The 21,560-nt window shown below is 41.1% G+C and overlaps 1 long non-coding RNA gene across 4 annotated transcripts in view; it reads left to right on the forward strand.

Moving 5' to 3' along the window:
* The window catches only part of LOC139357950 (uncharacterized), a 54,687-nt gene continuing 33,127 nt past the window's right edge, over window positions 1-21,560 (forward strand). For 3 of the 4 annotated variants that reach the window (XR_011612037.1, XR_011612038.1, XR_011612035.1), the window contains exons 1-3: window positions 1-121; window positions 13,197-13,262; window positions 20,064-20,297. This is a non-coding gene — a long non-coding RNA (uncharacterized lncRNA). Of the gene's footprint in view, window positions 122-8,026; window positions 8,335-9,749; window positions 9,791-13,196; window positions 13,263-20,063; window positions 20,298-21,560 lie in introns of all 4 variants that reach the window. The other variant, XR_011612036.1, reaches the window with a different exon arrangement.

A 21,560-nucleotide genomic window follows, 5' to 3' on the forward strand; every position in this document is an offset into this window, starting at 1 on the left:
CTGGGCGACGGGAGCAGCTTACAGGGCTGGACCAGAAATACTGAACTTCTTTTCCATCAGTGAAATCCACTTCCGAGTCAGAAAAAACTGCAAGTTCTGGAGGGGCAGGGCCTAGGAGGAGGTCAGGGCCTGAGCCTTCCTGCTTTGACCCCCCCTACCCCCCGTGTTTCTGGGTCTGTCCTCACTTCCACCCAGCGGATCTTGAGTATCCTCCTTTGAGTCCCCACGAGTGTGTTGTGTGCAGTGGGGCCAGGCTTCTTCATCCACAGCACGTTAAATATTTCCAATACTTTCTGGCCAAAGTTTAGAGTTGTCAGACCACTGACTTTGAATGTTGACCTGGTTCCTTTTGAACAGAGTAAAATCTATTGAAGTTTAAGGTCACCTCTTTTCATGGATGGTGAAGAGGCAGGCTGTTCAGGCGCAACTGCCCTCAGGTCTGGAGGGCGGCGGAGGTCACTGTGGGTGGTGGGTGAAGCCGGAACCTCTGTGGCTCTAGACTTTCAAATATTTCATTTTTTCTTTTGTAGTTTGTGTTTGTTGCTTGCTTTTTTTTTACAATGGGAACTGGAATGTAAGATGCCAAACTAGCCTGTGGGGGACATGGATTTTCACAACAGTAACCACAGAGTGTAGTTTCCATTTCTATTCCCTGTTCATGTGGGAGGCAGAAAAGGAAATCAGGTGCTCAGTTCTAGGGACATCACAGGACTAGGACATGTACAGTGAGGGTGGAAGGCAGAGGCATTGCTTTAGGAGGATAAAATTACTGCATGCACACACATATGTATGTATATGGATGTATGTACACAAATATGCATATTTATAGATTCTGTTCTTCCTCTCTCTATATAATTTTCTTTATTTCACACTTGATATGATTTTTTTTATTATACTTTGTGTTCTAGGGTACATGTGCACAATGTATAGGTTTGTTACATATATATACATGTGCCATGTTGGTGTGCTGCACCCATTAACTCATCATTTACATTAGGTATATCTCCTAATGCTATCCCTCCCCCCTCCCCCCACCCTACATCAGGCCCCAGTGTGTGACGTTCCCCTTACTGTGTCCAAGTGATCTCATTGTTCAGTTACCACCTATGAGTGAGGACATGCGGTGTTTGGTTTTCTGTTCTTGCGATAGTTTGCTGAGAATGATGGTTTCCGGCTACATCCATGTCCCTACAAAGGATGCAAACTCATCCTTTTTTATGGCTGCATGGTATTCCATGGTGTATATGTGGCACGTTTTCTTAATCCAGTCTGTCATTATAGGCATTTGGGTTGGTTCCAAGTCTCTGCTATTGTGAATAGTGCTGAAGTAAACATACATGAGCATGTGTCTTTATAGCAGCATGATTTATAATCCTTTGGGGATATACCCAGTAATAGGATGGCTGGGTCAAATGGTATTTCAAGTTCTACATCCTTGAGGAATCGCCACACTGTCTTTCACAGTGGTTGAACTAGTTTACAGTCCCACCAACAGTGTAAAAGTGTTCCTATTTCTCCACATCCTCTCCAGCACCTGTTGTTTCCTGACTTTTTAATAATTGCCATTCTAACTGGTGTGAGATGGCATCTTATTGTGGTTTTGATTTGCATTTCTCTGATGGCTAGTGATGATGAGTATTTTTTCATGTGTCTGTTGGCTGCATAAATGTCTTCTTTTGAGAAGTGTCTGTTCTTATCCTTTGCCCACTTTTGGATGGGGTTGTTTGTTTTTTTCTTGTAAATTTGTTTGAGTTCTTTGTAGGTTCTGGATATTAGCCCTTTGTCAGATGAGTAGATTGCCACAATTTTCTCCCATTCTGTAGGTTGTCTGTTCACTCTGATGGTAGTTTCTTTTGCTGTGCAGAAGCTCTTTAGTTTAATTAGATCCCATTTGTCTATTTTGGCTTTTGTTGCCATTGCTTTTGGTGTTGTAGATATGAAGTCCTTGCCCATGCCTATGTCCTGAATGGTATTGCCTAGGTTTTCTTCTAGGGGTTTTATGGTTTTAGGTCTAATATTTAAGTCTCTAATCCCTCTTGAATTAATTTTTGTGTAAGGAGTAAGGAAGGGATCCAGTTTCAGCTTTTTATTTATGGCTAGCCAGTTTTCCCAGCAGCATTTATTAAATAGGGAATCCTTTCCCCATTTCTTATTTTTGTCAGGTTTGTCAAAGATCAGATGGTTGTAGAAGTGTGGTATTATTTCTGAGGGCTCTATTCTGTTCCATTGGTCTATAGCTCTGTTTTCATAGCAGTATCATGCTGTTTTGGTTACTGTAGCCTTGCTGTATAGTTTGAAGTCAGGTAGCGTGATGCCTCCAGCTTTGTTCTTTTGACTAGGATTGTCTTGACAATGCGGGCTCTTTTTTGGTTCCATATGAACTTTAAAGTAGTTTTTTTCCAATTCTGTAAAGGAAGTCATTGGTAGCTTAATGGGGATGGCATTGAATCTATAAATTACCTTGGACAGTATGACCATTTTCACGATATTGATTCTTCCTGTTCATGAGCATGGAATGTTCTTCCATTTGTTTGTGTCCTCCTTTATTTCATTGAGCAGTGGTTTGTAGTTCTCCCGAAGAGGTCCTTCACATCTGTTGTAAGTTGGATTCCTAGGTATTTTATTCTCTTTGAAGCAATTGTGAATGGGAGTTCATTCATGATTTGGCTCTCTGTTTGTCTGTTATTGGTGTATAAGAATGCTTGTGATTGTTGCACATTAATTTTGTATCCTGAGACTTTGCTAAAGTTGCTTATCAGTTTGAGGAGATTTTGGGCTGAGACGATGGGGTTTTCTAAATAGACAAGCATGTTATCTGCAAACAGGGACAATTTGACTTCTTCTTTTCCTAATGAAATACTCTTTATTTATTTCTCTTGCCTGATTGCCCTAGCCAGAACTTCCAACACTATGTTGAATAGGAGTGGTGTGAGAGGGCATCCCTGTCTTGTGCCAGTTTTTAAGGGGAATGCTTCCAGTTTTTGCCCATTCGGTATGATACTGGCTGTGGGTTTGTCATGAATAGCTCTTATTATTTTGAGATACGTTCCATCAATACTGAATTTATTGAGAGTTTTTAGCATGAAGGGTTGTTGAATTTTGTCAAAGGCCTTTTCTGCATCTATTGAGATAATCATGTGGTTTTTGTCTTTGGTTCTGTTTATATGTTGGATTACGTTTATTGATTTGAGTATGTTGAACCAGCCTTGCATCCCAGGGATGAAGCCCACTTGATCATGGTGGATAAGCTTTTTGATGTGCTTCTGGATTCGGTTAGCCAGTATTTTATTGAGGATTTTTCTGTCAATGTTCATCAGGGATATTGGTCTAAAATTCTCTTGTTTTGGTGTGTCTCTGCCAGGCTTTGGTATCAGGATGATACTGGCTTCATAAAATGAGTTAGAGAGGATTCCCTGTTTTTCTATTGATTGGAATCGTTTCAGAAGGAATAGTACCAGCTCCTCTTTGTACCTCTGGTAGAATTCAGCTGTGAATCTGTCTGGTCCTGGACTTCTTTTGGTTAGTAGGCTATTAATTATTACCTCAATTTCAGAGCCTGCTATTGGTCTCTTCAGGGATTCAACTTCTTCCTGGTTTAGTCTTGGGAGAGTGTATGTGTCCAGGAATGTATCCATTTCTTCTAAGTTTTCTAGTTTATTTGCGTAGAGGTTTTTATAGTATTCTCTGATGGTAGTTTGTATTTCTGTGGGGTCGGTGGTGATATCCCTTTATCATTTTTTATTGCATCTATTTGATTATTCTCTCTTTTCTTCTTTATTGCTCTTGCTAGTGGTCTATCAATTTTGTTGATCTTTTCAAAAAACTAGCTTCTGGATTCAATGATTTTTTGAAGGGTTTTTTGTGTCTCTGTCTCCTTCAGTTCTGCTCTGATCTTAGTTATTTCTTGCCTTCTGCTAGCTTTTGAATGTGTTTGCTCTTGCTTCTCTAGTTCTTTTAATTGTGATGTTAGGGTGTCAATTTTAGATCTTTCCTGCTTTCTCTTGTGAGAATTTAGTGCTATAAATTTCCCTCTACACACTGCTTTAAATGTGTCCCAGAGATTCTGGTATGTTGTATCTTTGTTCTCATTGGTTTCAAAGAACATCTTTATTTCTGCCTTCATTTTGTTATGTACCCAGTAGTCATTCAAGAGCAAGTTGTTCAGTTTCCATGTAGTTGAGTGGTTTTGATTGAGTTTCTTAATCCTGAGTTCTTGTTTGATTGCACTGTGGTCTGAGAGACAGTTTGTTATAATTTCTGTTCTTTTACACTTACTGAGGGGTGCTTTACTTCAAACTATGTGGTCAATTTTGGAATAAGTATGATGTGGTGCTGAGAAGAATGTGTATTCTGTTGATTTGGGGTGGAGAGTTCTGTAGAAGTCTATTAGGTCCGCTTGGTGCAGAGTTGAGTTCAATTCCTGGATATCCTTATTGACTTTCTGTCTCGTTGATCTGTCCAATGTTGACAGTGGGGGGTTAAATTCTCCCACTATTATTGTGTGGGAGTCTAACTCTGTTTGTAAGTCTCTAAGGCCTTGTTTTATGAATCTGGGTGCTCCTGTATTGGGTGCATATATATTTAGGGTAGTTAACTCTTCTTGTTGAATTGATCCCTTTATCATTATGTAATGACCTTGTTTGTCTCTTTTGATCTTTGTGGTTTAATGTCTGTGTTATCAGAGACTAGGATTGTAACCCCTGACATTTTTTTTGTTTTCCATTTGCTTGGTAGATCTTGTTCCATCCCTTTATTTTGAGCCTATGTGTGTCTCTGCACGTGAGATGAGTCTCCTGAATACAGCAAACTGATGGGTCTTGACTCTTTATTCAATTTGCCAGTCTGTGTCTTTTAATTGGAGCATTTAACCCATTTACATTTAAGGTTAATATTTTTATGTGTGAACTTGATCCTGTTGTTATGATGTTAGCTGGTTATTTTGCTCGTTAGTTGATGCAGTTTCTTCCTAGCATCGATGGTCTTTACATGTTGGCATGTTTTTGCAATGGTTAGTACTGTTTGTTCCTTTCCATGTTTAGTACTTCCTTCAGGAACTCTTGTAGGGCAGGCCTGGTGGTGACAGAATCTCTCAGCATTTGCTTGTCTATAGAAGATTTTATTTCTCCTTCACTTATGAAACTTAGTTGACTGGATATGAAATTCTGGTTTGAAAATTCTTTAAGAATGTTGACTATCGGCCCCCACTCTCTTCTGGCTTGTAGAGTTTCTGCCAAGATATCTGCTGTTAGTCTGATGGGCTTCCCTTTGTGGGTAATGTAACCTTTCTCTCTGACTGCCCGTAACATTTTTTCCTTCTTTTCAACTTTGGTGAATCTGACAATTATGTGTTTTGAAGTTGCTCTTCTTGAGGAGTATCTTTGTGGCGTCCTCTGTATTTCCCGAATTTGAATGTTGGCCTGCCTTGCTGGGTTAGGGAAGTTCTCCTGGATGATATCCTGCAGAGTATTTTCCAACTTGGTTCCATTCTCCCCATCACTTTCAGGTACACCAATCAGATGTAGATTTGGTCTTTTCACATAATCCCATATTTCTTGGAGGCTTTGTTCATTTCTTTTTACTCTTTCTTCTCTAAATTTCTCTTCTTGCTTCATTTGATTCATTTGATCTTCAATCTCTGATACTCTTTCTTCCAATTGATCAGGTCGGTTACTGAAGCTTGTGCATTTGTCATGTAGTTCTTGCGTCATGGTTTTCATCTCTATCAGGTCGTTTATGGACTTCTCTGCATTGGTTATTCTAGTTATCCATTCGTCAAATCTTTTTTCAAGGTTTTTAGTTTCTTTGTGCTGGGTTTGTAGTTCCTCCTTTAGCTCTGAGAAGTTTGATCAACTGAAGCCTTCCTCTCTCAACTTGTCAAAGTCATTCTCCATCCATCTTTGTTCTGTTGCTGGTGAGGAGCTGCGTTCCTTTGGAGGGGGAGAGGTGCTCTGATTTTTTGAATTTTGAGCTTTTCTGCACTGCTTTTTCCCCCTGTTTGTGGTTTTATCTACCTTTGGTCTTTGATGATGGTGATGTATGGGTGAGGTTTTGGTGTGGATGTCCTTTCTGCTTGTTAGTTTTCCTTCTAACAGTCGGGACCCTCAGCTTCAGGTCTGTTGGAGTTTGCTTGAGGTTCACTCCAGGTAGGCTCCTCCCAGTTAGGCTCTCCAGTTAGGCTACTCGGGGGTCAGGGACCCACTTGAGCAGGCAGTCTGTCAGTTCTCAGATCCCAACCTCCATGCTGGGAGAATCACTACTCTCTTCAAAGCTGTCACACAGGGACATTTACATCTGCAGAGGTTTCTGCTGCTTTTTGTTTAGCTATGCCCTGTCCCCAGAGGTGGAGTCTACAGAGGCAGGCAGGCCTCCTTGAGCGGCAGTGGGCTCCACCCAGTTCGAGCTTCCTGGCTGCTTTGTTTACCTACTTAAGCCTCAGCAATGGTGGGCACCCCTCCCCCAGCCTCACTGCCGCCTTGCAGTTAGATCTCAGACTGCTGTGCTAGCAATGAGAGAGGCTCTGTGGGCTTAGGACCCTCCGAGCCAGGTGTGGGATATAATCTCCTGGTGTGCTGTTTGCTAAGACCCTTGGTAAAGCACAGTATTGGATGGGAGTGACCCAATTTTCCAGTGTTCTGTGTCACAGTTTCCCTTCGCTAAGAAAAGGAATTCCCTTCCCCCTTGCACTTCCTAGGTGAGGCGATGACTTGCCCTGCTTCGGCTCTCACTCGTTGGGCTGCGCCCACTGTCCTGCACCAACTGTCCAACATGCCCCAGTGAGATGAACCTGGTACCTCAATTGGAAATGCAGAAATCACCCATCTTCGGTGTTGCTCACGCTGGCAGCTGGAGGCTGGAGCTGTTCCTATTTGGCCATTGTGGCACCAACCTCACTTGATATGATTTCTAAATTTAAATGCCTTTGAGACAAACATGAATTGTGAAGGGATTTAAAAATGTCAGTGAAAAATGGAATTAAAAATAAAAATATAAGTATCAACTTTATTTCTCAATATAATCTCTACTGAGGTCAAGACACTGCATTAAGGGATGATCCCAACCATTCAGTCCATTGCTAAAGAACTGAGGGTCATGGGAATTTAACCATGTCAATGCAATCTTCTACTATTAACTGAAGAAAAATGGGTGCCCTTTACAGTTATTTTAAGATTAGGAAAAATAAGGTCAGAAGAAACCAAATCAGGACTGTAATGTTGATGCCTAATAATTTCCCATGAAAACTCTTTCAAAATTAGCGGTGTTTGACGAGAGGAAGGAACAGAAGTGTTGTTGTGGTGCAGAGGGACTCTCTAGTGAAGCTTTACAGGGCACTTTTCTGCAAAAGTATTTGCTAATTTTCTCTAAGAACTCTCCTACTAAGCAAATATTATGGTGCTTTGATCCTACAGAATGTCAACAAGCAAAATGCCTTGAGCATCCCCAAAACCTCTATGGCTTTTGCTTTTGAGAAGTTTGCTTTTGCTTTGACTGGACCACTTCTACTTCTTGGTAGCCATTGTTTTAATTGTGCTTTGCCTTCAGGATCCTATTGATAAAGTCAGTTTCACTCCCTGTTATAATTCTTCAAAATAATGCTTCAGGATCTTGATTCTGCTTGTTCAAAATAGTCACTAATAGCTCTACTTTTGTCCATAGCTGATCTAGGCACAAGGGTATTTGGGACTCATCAAATGTAAAGTTTCTCAACTTTCACGTTATAGTCAGTATTGTGTAAGCTGAACCAATTGAGATGTCTGTGGTGTTGGCTATAATATCTCTCGTTAATTGTCAGTCCTCCTCAATTAGGGCATAGAAACAATTTTTTTTCTCTCAAAAATTGGAATGGATGCCCCTCCTCTGTGGGCTTCATCTTCAACATTGTCTTATCTCTTCTTAGAATCAGGTATCCCTTTGTAAACGACTGATCCTTCAGGTCATTTTTCCCATAGACTTTTCTTAAAGAATAATTTATTTCACCGTTTTTTGTACCCCAGCTTCACCATAAATTTGATGTTTGTTCTTGTTTCAGGTTTGGCAGAATTCAAGTTTGGCAGAATTCATGTGGTTCTTTTCAGACTGATGTTTTAAATCCTATTCACATATGTTAAAACACGGCCGGGCATGGTGGCTCACGCCTGTAATCCCTGCACTTTGGGAGGTTGGGCAACATGGCAAAACCCTGCCTCGACAGAAAATACAAAAATTAGCCTCTACAAAAAATACAAAAATTACCCAGACAAGGTCCCAGCTACTTGGAAGGCTGAGGCAGGAGAATCGCTTCAGCCTGGAAGCAGAGGTTACTTTGAGCCAAGATTGCTCCACTGCACTGCAACCTCGGTGAGAGGAGTGAAACCCTGTCTCAAAAATAAGAAAAAGTTAAAATAAACTAGTATATGTGTGTTTTGATGCAAAAGCTAAAAGTTCACGCATAGTTTTTTCATAATTGTTATTTTGCATGAACTTATTGAAGCCCCCTATTATTTGCCATAATTTTCTCATCTTATTAATTTCTATATACATACAGAATTTCCAATTTGTGTAAACCTTTCTTCCCAGTTACTGAACAATTATTTTAAATTGGAAAAATATGAGCTATTTTAATCTATATTTTTGTTTTCTACTTCTGAATATTTTAGAGAAAAAATGGATAATGAGACTTGTAAGATGGAGATGTTTGGAAGTTTCTATTACCAATGACAAATTAATTTTTAAATAATTTCAGGAAAATTTAGGTGAATGTCTGTACTTTCATATGAACATTCATAGTAAAACAGATTTTTTAATTTCTACCCTTGATAAACTTTAGTATAAAATATGTGAGTAAATGTGTACTTTTCCGTTCCTCATGAACATTCTCAAGTTTATGCTATCTGGATTTTCTCAGGATGAATTACAAGCTGTATATGCTGCTGAAGTGTCTCAAAGATTATGTCCCAAAGAGAGTGCCCTACTGTTTTTCCAATATTAATTTCTAAGTTTTACCAAGTTACAAGTTTTTTTTTTTCATAAAATATAAAACATAACTTTCCTGTGGTAAGGGGTACAAAGGAAGCTTGGATTTGTTCTGAGAAAGGGAGAGGGTACTTCTGCCCATTGCCATGCACATCTGATTTTAGAGCTGAATGCCTTTCTGAGCTTGGCTCACTCCTCTCAAACTTGCTGGTAAATAGACACAAATTAAAGAGAAATAATTGTACACCATTTGGGATCAACGAATCCAGATATCTGAACCATTGTTTATTATTTGCCCCTCCCACCCTCTCACCCTCCCAGATCTCTAGTGTCTATCATTCCACTTCTATGTCCAAGTGTACAATTATTTAACTCACACTTACAAATGAGAACTTCATGTGTTCATTTGTACAGATTCTCTTCCACCTAGCTACCTCTGAGACTGCAAGAACAATCACTCCTCCCCCTCCTCCTTCTCAGCCTACTCAAACAGAAGACCAGGAGCATTATCTATCTATCTATCTATCTATCTATCTATCTATCTATCTATCTATCTATGCACACACACACACGTACACATATATATACACACACAAATATATATACACACATATGTGTACATATACACACACACTCATAAAGAATTTGCATTTTAAAGAATGGCAGAACCATAGTTGTTCAAAAATCAACTATATAATTCTATATATGATAAATGTCTACTAGAAAATTCACGTTTAAAATTGCAAACACGACATAGAAAAAATAAAGTTTTAAAAAAAATTTTTTTATTTCATTTTAAGTTCCAGGATACATGTGCAGGACGTGCAGGTTTGCTACATAGGTAAGTGTGTGCGATGGTGGTTTGCTGTACCTATCAACCCGTAACCTAGGTATTCAGCCACACATGGATTAGCTATTTATTCTGACGCACTCCCTCCTCACTCACCCCCAGACAGGCTCCAGTGTATGTTGTTCCCCTCCCTCTGTCTATGTTTTCTCATTGTTCATCTGCCACTTATAAGTGAGAACATGTGTATTTGGTTTTCTGTTCCTGCATTAGTTTGCTGAGAATAATGGCTCCCAGCTTCATCCATGTCCTTGCAAAGGACATGATCTCATTCCTTTTTATGGCTGTATAGTATTCCATGGTGTATATGTATCACATTTTCTGTATCCAGTCTGTCACTGATGGGCATTTGGGTTGATTCCATGTCTTTGCTATTGTGAAGAGTGTGGCAATGAACATATGCATACAAGTATCTTTATAAAACAAGAATTTATATTCCTTTGGGTATATACCCAGTAATGGCATTGCTGGATCAAATGGTATTTCTGATTCTAGGTCTTTGAAAAATCACCACACTGTCTTCCACAGCGTTTGAATTTACATTCACTCCAACAGTGTAAAAGTGTTCCTGTTTCCCCACAGTCTCACCAGCATCTGTTGTTTCTTGACTTTTTAATAATCACCATTCTGACTGGCATGAGATGACATCTTACTGTGGTTTTGATTTGTATTTCTCTAATGATCAGTAACGTTGGGCTTTTTTTTTTTTCATATGTTTGTTGGCTGCATAAGTGTCTGTTCATATCCTTTGCCCACTTTTTAAAATATTTTTATTTTCACTTTTTAAGACAGAGTCTTGCTGTGTCACCCAGGGTGGAGTTCAGTGGCACAATCTCGGGTCACTGCAACCTCTACCTCCCAGATTCAGGTGGTTCTTCTGTCTCAGCCTCCTGAGTAGTTGGGATTACAGGCACCTGCCACCACATCTGGCTAATTTATTGTATTTTGAGTAGAGACTGAGTTTCACCAGGTTGGCCAGGCTGATCTTGAACTCCTGGCCTCAAGTTATCTGCCCACCTCACCTTCCCAGACTTCTGGGATTACAGGTATGAGCTACTGCACCCAGTTTTTGCCCAATTTTATATGGGGTTGGATTTTTATAGTTTTGGGTTTTACATTTAAATCTTTAATCCATTTTCAGTTCACTTTTGTATAAGGTATAAGGAAGGGGTCCAGTTTCAGTTTTCTGCATATGTCTAGATAGTTTTTCCAGCACCATTTATTATTAAATAGGGAATCCTTTCCCCATTGTTTGTTTTCATCCAAAATAAAATGATTGTAGATGTGCAGTCTTATTTCTGATATCTCTATTCCATTCCATTGGTCTATGTGTCTGTTTTGTACCACTACCATGCTGTTTGGGTTACTGTAGCCTTGTAATATGGTTTGAAGTCAGGTAACAGGATGCCTCCAGCTTTGTTATTTTTACTTAGGATTGTCCCGGGTATATGGACTCTTTTTTCGTTTCATATGAATTCTGAAGTAGTTTTTTCTAATTTTGTAAAGAATGTCCATGGTAGTTTATGGGAATAGCATTGAATCTATGAATTACTTTGGGAAGTATGGCCATTTTCATGATATTGATTCTTCTTACCCATGAGCATGGAATGTTTTTCCATCTGTTTGTGTCCTCTCTTATTTCCTTGAGTAGTGGTTTGTAGTTCTCCTTGAAGAGGTCCTTCACTTGCCTTGTTAGCTGTATTCCTAGGTAGGTATTTTATACTCTTTGTAGCAATTGTAAATGTGAATTAATTTGTGATTTGGCTCTCTTCTTGTCTATTGTTGGTGTATAAGAGTGCTTGAGACTTTTGCACACTGATTTTGTATCTTGAGACTTTGCTGAAGTTGCTTGTAGCTTAAGAATCTTTTGGGCTGAGGTGATGAGATCTTATAGATATAGGATCATGTCATCTGCAAGAAAAGAAAGTCCGACTTCCTCTTTTCCTGTTTGAATATGCTTTATTCTTTCTCTTGCCTGATTGCCTTGGCCAGAACTTCCAACACTATATTGAATAGGAGTGGTGAGAGGGCATCCTTGCCTTGTGCCAAATTTCAAATGGAATACTTCCAGCTTTTGCCTGTTCAATATGATAATGACTGTGGGTTTGTCATAAATGGCTCTTATTATTTTGAGGCAAGCTCCATCAATACCTACTTTCATGAGAGTTTTTAGCATAAAGGAATGTTGAATTTTATCAAAGACCTTTTCTGAGTCAACTGAAATAATCATGGGGTTTTTGTCTTTAGTTCTGTTTATGTGGTGAATTACATTTATTGATTTGCATATGTTGAACCAGCCTTGCACCCAAGGGATGAGGCCGATTTGATCTTGGTGGATAAGCTTTTTGATGTATTGCTGGATTTGGTTTGCCACTATTATATTGAGAATTTTGCAACAAAGTTTATCAGAAATATTAAGCTAAAGTGTAGTAAATACATTGAAAATAATAACAGACTGATTAAAAGACTAAATAATATGAATCCTAAGTGTTTTCACAACTGATTTATAGAGTAAAAGCATTGCCAAACTAAATGAGCTTGGCCAAAGACTGTACAGGGTCTGAGATGTTGTCTCAACTTCCATTACTCATTGTGAGGTGGACCTACAGTAACTATATTTGATGCAAAATTTCATGTTGATGGAAGCTGAGATGTCCTGCAGTCTCAGAGGGACAGTATTCTGGTGTGTCTCCCTTTGCCCTGTCAGGAATAAAGATCTAGACTCTACAGGTTTTGTCAAAATATACAATATGTAGGAAATGGGGCAGGGTTTAGGTTGTGAGGCAAAGCCTAGAGATATAAAGAAACAGCTTCTGACCCAGGGCTCATGAAGTCAGGTTAGTTTCAGAGATGATGGTGGAGTGAGCATAGTACAGTCTTTGGAACCATTCCTTCCCCTTATTCGTTCATAGGCCAGATGTGCTCAACTAGGGGGCATCTCAGGTCTGATGAACAGAGTCCTGGAGAGACAAAGGGGCAATCCTGAGGAAGAGGCTCAACAGGGAGGAAGGAGCCACCATTTTCTCTCCTGAGAAAAATCCTTCTCCCTAGGAAACCATAGGATTTTCTTTGGTCCCAGTGAGACTTTTTCTGAGTGAAGAGAGCAGAGAGAGCAAGGGACTGATGTGTTATCTGTTTCCACCTCCTGCAGTGATTCTGAAACCATGGGGGACAGAATTATCTTCAGAATCATGAGCAATCCAGATGCCATGGTTTCACACAAGACACTGGAAGTTCTTATCTCTGGGGGGTAGGCACTGGTCACTGATACTCTTTAAAGCTCATTCACTGATTACAAAGTGAGCCAAATTAATAATCTACTGCAAGTTTTACTAAACTCACTTTACTCGACACACAATTCACACACATTGTTAATATACACATTTTGATGCTTGGACAGGGTTGGACCCAAGATTCTGTACTTCTATGGAGCCCTGTGTTCTGCCCAGGTGTAATTTACTCTCAGGTAAGTAAACTGATCACATAACTAACAAGAGATTGATCTGTGATGATTAGAAATGAGAAGATCTGTTGGTTATGTTTTATTGGGATGGATTCTATTAACATTTAAATACAGTTTAAAAACACAGCTTTACAATGAAAAGTAAGAAGCAAATATAAAAAGTGAAGGGGCTATTCCCCAAAGTAGTTTCCACTGAAATACCACCAGAGAAAAACAACTCTCAGGACAGGGATACTGCTTCAAAGACACAGATTTCACAGCTGGATGGTTGATCTAGAATTTCCGAAAATTCCATCCTTTACTCATGAAATGCAGTTTATTTAAGAACTTTCTAATTTGACTGTAGTTTCATACTCACACACTTCAGTGTGTTGTGTATTATTCCATTGATGATAAGAATAACTTATTTGGAAATGAATTACATACTGGTGAGGAAATTTTCCCTTTAAATTAAACTTAAACTCACACCATAAAATTAGCAGCATCTGTTTGTCTGTTCCAAGAATTAAATAGGTTCTACCCAGAGCACCTGAGGTCAGTTGAAAACAAAAGCAAAAAAAGTTGGAATAAAAAGTAAGAACACCCTTCCAATGTTACAAATGCATCCCAGTCTCAATTATTCACATTCACGAGAATGATTCACCTATATCCCACTTTAGCAAAATTTCACCTACTCTCGACTACCAATTGACTAATCAAAACAAACCAAGACAGAATAATAAATTCAAATTCATCCAGTACACTGAGGGGAAAACCTACACCTCAAAATGTAGTATACAGATATTCACACAGGATGTCATCTACTGTGAAAACACGTGCACAGAGACAGTCCCTTCACATGATCAGAATACTCACAACTCCACAAGAATATATTAGATATAGGATCATCTTGAAATGCGGCCATCACTAACCAGTTGTCCCTTTTACATAGACAAAAACCTGAGGACCACATTATGTTATGTAGGAATGACTGTACACTTGTGTGCGTGTGTGTGTGTGTAGGGATCCGGGGAATCCAATAGACATTCCAGTGATAACCTTTTCATGTTCAGCCTCTTGATTCTATATCCGAGTGAAATGACTTGCCAGTGGGGAACAAGATAAGTCTTTGCAGGAAGTGCTCTGGTGGGAGCTAGATACCCAAATCATAAAGCATCGAGTGTTGGAAACATGCACTGAAGTTAGACGAAATACTCCACGCACAATTTAGACGGTGAAAGACTTTCGGGTAATCATGCAGTCACCGAGAGGCTGATTGATGACATTCCCCGAATTTATGATTGCAAGAAGAGACAAATATTCATGACATTCTATTTCCGGTGGTTGGGGACATACGATGGCAATTTAAGAAATCATGAAATCAAGAAACTTGAGTAATCGGAAGGTATGCCAACTAAAACCTTCGATTCCTTTAACAAAGGATGAAAACAAAAACCACATATCACACAGCATAGGAGATGACATTTTCATATGTATGTGATAATGGATCAACATTTGAGAGAGATGCAATAAAAAGTTGTAAATTTGACAAAAGCAAACAACCAGAATTAAACACTGGAAAAGCCTGGGTGACGGGAGTGGAGCGCCCTGTCTCAAGAAGAAAGAAACAGAGAGATTTAAAAGCAGGGAGTGAAACAGAGGTTTGTACACCATTGTTACTACTGGCCCGTGTTTCAGTAGGAAAAGGCGAAAAGAAGGCATTTATCTCATGGATTCTTGCATGGATTGCTCAGGATCTGGGATGTTGCCTCCGTTTCCAGTTAGGCATTGTGTGGTGGACTGGCAGTTCCCACATTTGGTGCAAAATTTAAAGCTGATGAACGTAGACATGCTCCCCAAACTAGGAGGGGCAGAATTTGGGTGTGTCTTCAGGTCCTTTGGCTTACCAGGAATGAAGATCCTGGCTCCAGGGATTTTGTCAAAATGTCTTAGAGAGTGAGAAACGGGGCAGAATTTAGGCCCGGCGCCAAGGCCTCGAGGTGTAAAGAAACATGCTGGCCTCAGGGCCCATGAAATCAGGATGATTTTAGGGAGGATGGTGGAATGAGAGGACTGTGACCTTTGGCCCCGTTTCTTTCCATTGTCTTTCATGGGGCAGGTGTGTTCAATCAGAAGGCTTCCCGTGCCCGATGAAAAGAGTCCTGGGGGAGGAAAGAAGCGCTGCTTAGAGAGTTGCTCCACAGGGAGAAAGGAGCCACCATTTTCAGGAGAATGATCCCCAGAAGCATGAGCAGTCCAGATGCCGTGGCTTCACACAAGACGCTGGAGGGTGTTACGTCTGAAGCCGGGACCTGGGCATCGGTGTTCTTTCATGCTCATAACTGATTTTCAGGTGAGCCCAATGGATCACCTGTCTGCCAGTCATGCTCATCACACTGTACTTTACACACACGTCACACAGAGACGTTGTTAATACGCACATTTGTGTGCTTGAGCAGGGTTGCACCCAAGATTCTGTGGTTGTACGGAGCCCTGAGTTATGCCCTGGACATCTTTACTCTCCGGTTGGTCAACTTGGATCACTGTACCGAACGAGAAATGGAGCCTGAAATCCAATCGGCGAATACACAAAAGGAAGGGGCCATTTCCCACAATCATTTCCACTGCAACACCACCTCGGATGAACAAGTCTCATTGCAGGTCAGGGACTATGCTTCAGAGATGCACCTTTCGCAGCTGGACGATTGACCCGGAATCTCCCAAATGCCATTTTGATGCACACCAAATGAGTTTTATTTCAGTGCTTACTGCTTTTATTTTAGTTGAATACACACACGCTCCTGTGTTTGATTTCCTTGATTATCAATACGATTTACTTCCAAATGACTCACATACCAGTGGGATGATTTTCTGCTTCAATTCATTGGAAATGGGCAGCATTCAATAGGCAAGTGTGTCTGTCTGTCTGTCTCCAGCATTCGGTGGGTTCCACCAAGGGCACAAGTCCTAGGGCGCCTGAGGTCCATTGAACAAGCAATGTAAAAACGGCGAGGCAGGTTCAAAAGAAGAACATCCTTCCTCTCTTCAAATGCGTCCCAGTTTCCACTACTCAAGGTAGCAAGAAGGATCCACAGAAGTCCCACGTTCGCCAAATTTCAACTTCTGGTGCTCACCAACAACTGACGAATGAAACACACCCCAAGAGAAAATAGTCAACCCCGTCCCCTGCAATAACCTCACGCGCAACCCTACACTGCAATATGTCCTATTCAGAAATTCACACTGAATATCATCTACCATGAACACAAACACACAGACACTGCCTCCACAGGTTCAGAAGACTGACGACTGCAAAACTCGATGTTTCCCATGTCTGGGCTCATCCTGAAACGCAGCCATCACTATCCAGTTGTCCCTCTTGTGTAGACAGAAACCTGGGCTCCTCATTACTTTATGTCGGATTGACTGTGTATGTGATGTGATGGTGTGTGTGTGTGTGCGCACGAACCCCCTCGTGGGTGTGTGTGTGTACGTGTATGTGTGTGTATGTCAGTGTGTGTGCGCATGCACTCCTGCGTTTGGGTGGAGACTTTTCCTGAGATCACTGGCACACAAACAGAGCCCTCTTGCTGTGTTTGTTCCTCCCTTTGGATCTCCTGGTCCTCCCTTGCAGAGAAGTGAGTGTGTCAGTGTTCATGGACTCCTGAGATGTCAGGTTCCTTGAAGAGAGGTTCAGCAGGGAGCTTTGCTGTTCAGGATGACAGTTGTTCATCCCACTCTTGTATTTTGATGGATGAATCACAAGCACGTTGGGAGGCAGGGTACATTCGACTTTTCTGACGTTGAAGTCAGGCTTGGTTTTGTTTTGGTCTTGGAGGAACTTCCAGTGGTCTAAGGTGCTTTCCTGAGTGGCTCTTTCCACCAAGTGCTCCTCCAAGTCAGGTACCTGGAGGCAGGGTTCTCTCTGGAGCTCTCCTTGCGTTGCTCGCCTGTCTTTGTTCAGCGCCAAGGGCTCCTGGTTCCCTGCCTATTGACACACTCTCACTGCATCTTTCCAGTTCACTCTTCTGGATGTAAAAGAGGACATAGCCCTGTTGACTCAGGACAGAAGCGATGCTACAGGCAGTGACCTCGGCGTCATCCATTTTATTCCACTGGCTTCCTGGAGCTTTGACATAAGAGAGGTGATGTCCGTTGTGACACCACCACCCAGCGTGGACCAGCACAGCATAGAGGACATAGACAAGAGGTCCTGTGTTCTGCTGAGACATGTATGGCTGCATGTCAAGGCACTCAGGGTATTGCACATTCTTGGCAAGTTTGTTGCCTGTGACATTGGAGAATCTCTTCAATAAAAGGATGAGGACCTTGGCAGAAGTGTGTAGAGTGAATGTCTTGGAGGCAGGCGCCTTCTGGAGACAAAGACCACAATGATAGGCATTCTCTCCATTGAGTTCTTCGGGCTTCACCACCTGTTCCAAAGCTTGCTTCACACCCTGAACTGCCTGGATATCCAGGGCGATGTCCAGGTAAGGGTCAAAGGTGTCCGAAACGCCCTGGCAGTGGAGACACTTGATTTGAGATCTCCAGCAGCCTCCAAATATCTGGTGGATGAGGGTGGTGTCCTCAGAGTCATGATCTACTTGCTTGTGCCTGGGAAGACATGCCTTTTTCATGGCATCCACAATGAACATCAGAAATTCATGGGCATCTTCCTGCTTGCCTCGATGGAAGCCAGTAGCCAATGCCTGTGAGGGCTGGATGATGTGGCCAGGACAGTGGAGGGCCCGTGTGATGTGAGCTTCCATCGTACACAGCATGCAGCACTTGTGACGATGACAAAGTTGAGAGTGCTCCTGGGACAGCATGTAGTTGGCAAGGGGTGGTGTGTATGTCAGGCACTGCAGGGAAGCATTCACGTAGCAAGTATTTCCCATATTCTGGAGCCCAGCCCCCACCGCAACAGGTCTCCTGCTACTGAGAGGAAGCTTCTTTCCGGGGGCAGGCTGTCTTGCCACAGGAGCCAAACCATCACAGAGGTTGACATGGGTCTCAGATGACAGTGGTGACTTCTCAGGTAGAGAAGTCCGCTGGATTTCAGCAAAAGCTGCATCTGGCCGAGAAGATGTGAGTTTTGAAAAGTGGTTGAACTGCCACTCACCTCCCAAGTGGAGTGAATCGGTATCCATGTCGCCAGGAGCAAGGATCACAAGCTTTTTCTGCTGGGACCGCACGTTGCAGAAAGACGCTATCTCTTCCGAAAGAGTCTTCAAATGACGCGCCATTTGACTGCATCAGCCCCTATATAACTAACCCCCGCCTACCGCGAACACCCCACCCACCCATCAGGTACGCGGTCCACCAATCCAATATCAGCACTCAGTTAAAGAATGAGTCATAGGGTGTGTCCCCTTTTATTCCCCAGGGAGTTCACTTAAAACTCCTGGGGAATCCATTAGTTTACTTAAAACAGTGCTAGGGAATAATTCTGTCCTCACGAAACAATGTGTGTGTTTGTGTGTATGTGTTTGCTTGCGTGAGCTTGTGGGAATGCGGAATTATGCCCATGTGAGTGTTTCTTTGTGTTTGTTTATATGTCTGGGTGTGTGTGTGTTTAAGCTGCAATGTGCTTCTAACTATGTGCTTTTGGCCGATACGATCATCCTTTCAGGCATTGAAGGACAGGAAGTCAGACCTGTACTTTCTGACTTGAGAATCATCAATGAAGTACAGTTAATAACACAGTGTATTTGTTTCCTTAATATCAAAGAAGAGATCTGTGCAGTCTAATAAGTATTCTAGCGATAACCTTTCCATGTTCAGCCTATTGATTCTGTGTTCGAGTGAAATGACTTACCAGTGGGAACCAAGATATGTCTTTGCAGGAAATGTTCTTGTGGAAGCTATATACCCAAATCATAAAGCATCAAGTGTTGGAAACATGCACTGAACTTAGACGAAATACTCAGTGCCCAAATTAGACTGTGAAAGACTTTCAGGAAATCATGCAATCACCGACATACCAATTGATGACATTCCCTGTATTTATGATTGCAAGTAAAGAGAAATACTCATGACATTCTATTTCCAGTGATTGAGGTCGTATGACCACAATTTAAGAAATCATGAAATCAGAAAACTTAACTAATCACAATCTAATCCAACTAAAACCTTTGGTTCATTTAAGAAAGGATGAATATAAAAATAACATATCACACAGCATGGGAGATAATATTTTAATACGTATGTGATAATGGATCAACATTTGAGAGAGATGAAATAAATAGTTGTAAATTTGAGAATAGCATATAACCAGAATTAAACACTGTAAATGCCTGGGTGATGGGAGTGAGTCCCTGTCTCAGGAAGAAACATAGAGATTTAAAAGCAGGGCGTCTAAAAGAGATTTGCATACCATTGTTAATACTGGCAGTTGTTTTAGTAAGAAAGGGAAAAATAAACCATTTGTCTTAGGGTTTCTTGTATGTATTTTTCATCGTCTGAGATGTTGCTTCCAATTCCAGTTAAGCATTGTGTGGTGGACTTGCAGTTACCACATTTGGTGGAAAATGTCATGCTGATGAAGGTAGACTTGTTTCCCAAACTAAGAGGGACAGAATTTGGGTGTTTCTTTGGGACTTTTGGCTTACTAGGAATAAAGATCCTGGCTCTAGGGATTTTCTTAAAATTTTTCAGATAATGAGAAAGAGAATAGAATTTAGGCCAGGCGCCAAGGCCTCGAGGTGTACAGAAGCATCCCTGGTCTCAGGGCCCATGAAATCAGGATGATTTTAGGGAGGATGGTGGAATGAGGAGAGTGTGACCTTTGGCCTCCTTTCTTTCCCTTTTCTTTTCATGGGTCAGGTGTGCTCTATCAGAAGGTTTCCCCTTTCTGTTGGACAGAGTCCTGGAAGAAGAAATGAGCGCTGCTGAGAAAGATGCTCCACAAGGAGGAAGGAGTCACTATTTTCAGGAGCATGATCCCCAGAAGCATGAGAAATCCAGATGCCGTGGCTTTACACAGAATGCTGGAGTTTCTTTCCTCTGGATCCGGGAACTTGGCATCGGTGTTCTGTAATGCCCATAGCTGATTTTGAGGTGAGTCCACTTGATAACCTGTCTGCGTGTCATGCTCATTACACCGCAATTCACACACACGTCACACCGAAACACTCTGAATGAGCATATTTATGTGCTTGAACACTGTTGCGCCCAAGATTCTGTGATTCTACAGAGTCCTGAGTTCTGTCCTGGACATCTCTACTCTTGGGTAGGTCAACTTTGATCACTATACCTAATTATAAATGTACCATTAAATCTAATCAGCAAATACACTAAAGGAAGGGGCCATTCTCCACAATTGTTTCACTCTGGTTGATCAACTTTAATAACTGTACCTAAGAAGAAATGGATCTGTGATGATTCCACATCAAAGAACCTGTTGATTTTTTGCCATTTGAATGAATTGTGTTAACATTTAAATAGAGTTTAAAACCCCAGATTTCCCATGAAATCTAATCAGCCATGAAATCTAATCAGCAGATACACAAAAGGAAGGGGCCATTCCCCAAAATCGTTTCCACTGAAACACCACCACCAATAAACAAGTCTCATTGCAGGAAAGGGATCCTGCTTCCAAGATCCAGTTTGCACAGTTGGACGATTGACCCAGAATCTCCCCTAATGCCATTTTTTTACACCCCAAGTGAGATTTATTTCTGGGTTTTTAAATTTTATTTCAGCTGAATACACACACTCCTGTGTTTCAATTTCTTTCAAACACCTTTTAATAATGAAGTACCTTGCTGCTTCACCCCTTATATAACTAATGCCCACCCACCGGTTCCACTACATTTACCCATCAATTACCCAATTTACCAATGAAATGTCAGCAGTCAATTAAGTTTTGTGTCTTAGGTTGTATCCTTTTGCATTCCTCAGGGAATTTAATGGACACAGCTTAAATTGTGATTATAGAACAGCTGAATCAGATTTACTAATCAGTGTTATGGGCAAATATGATAGGAGTGGAACTGGGTTAAGACAGTGGCTACACATTTGCCTTACTTCATGTAAAACAATGCCAGTTAACAATTGTGTACATATTAAACAGTTTGTGTCTGTGTGTGTATTTGTATCTTTGTGTCTGGATGTGAGTGTGTGTGTGTGTGTTGAGAAGTACTTCCAAGCGTGTGCATCTGGGAGATAAGATCATTCTTTCCGTGATAGAACAACAAGAAGTTGGGACTACACTTTCTGATTTGAGAATGTGCAGTGATGTTATGTAATTAACACAGCATATTCTGTCTTAATTAAAATGGAGAGATCAACGGAGTCAAATTGACATTCCAGAGATAACCT

This window comes from Macaca nemestrina, chromosome 13 (assembly GCF_043159975.1).
Source record: "Macaca nemestrina isolate mMacNem1 chromosome 13, mMacNem.hap1, whole genome shotgun sequence".
NCBI lineage: Eukaryota > Metazoa > Chordata > Mammalia > Primates > Cercopithecidae > Macaca > Macaca nemestrina.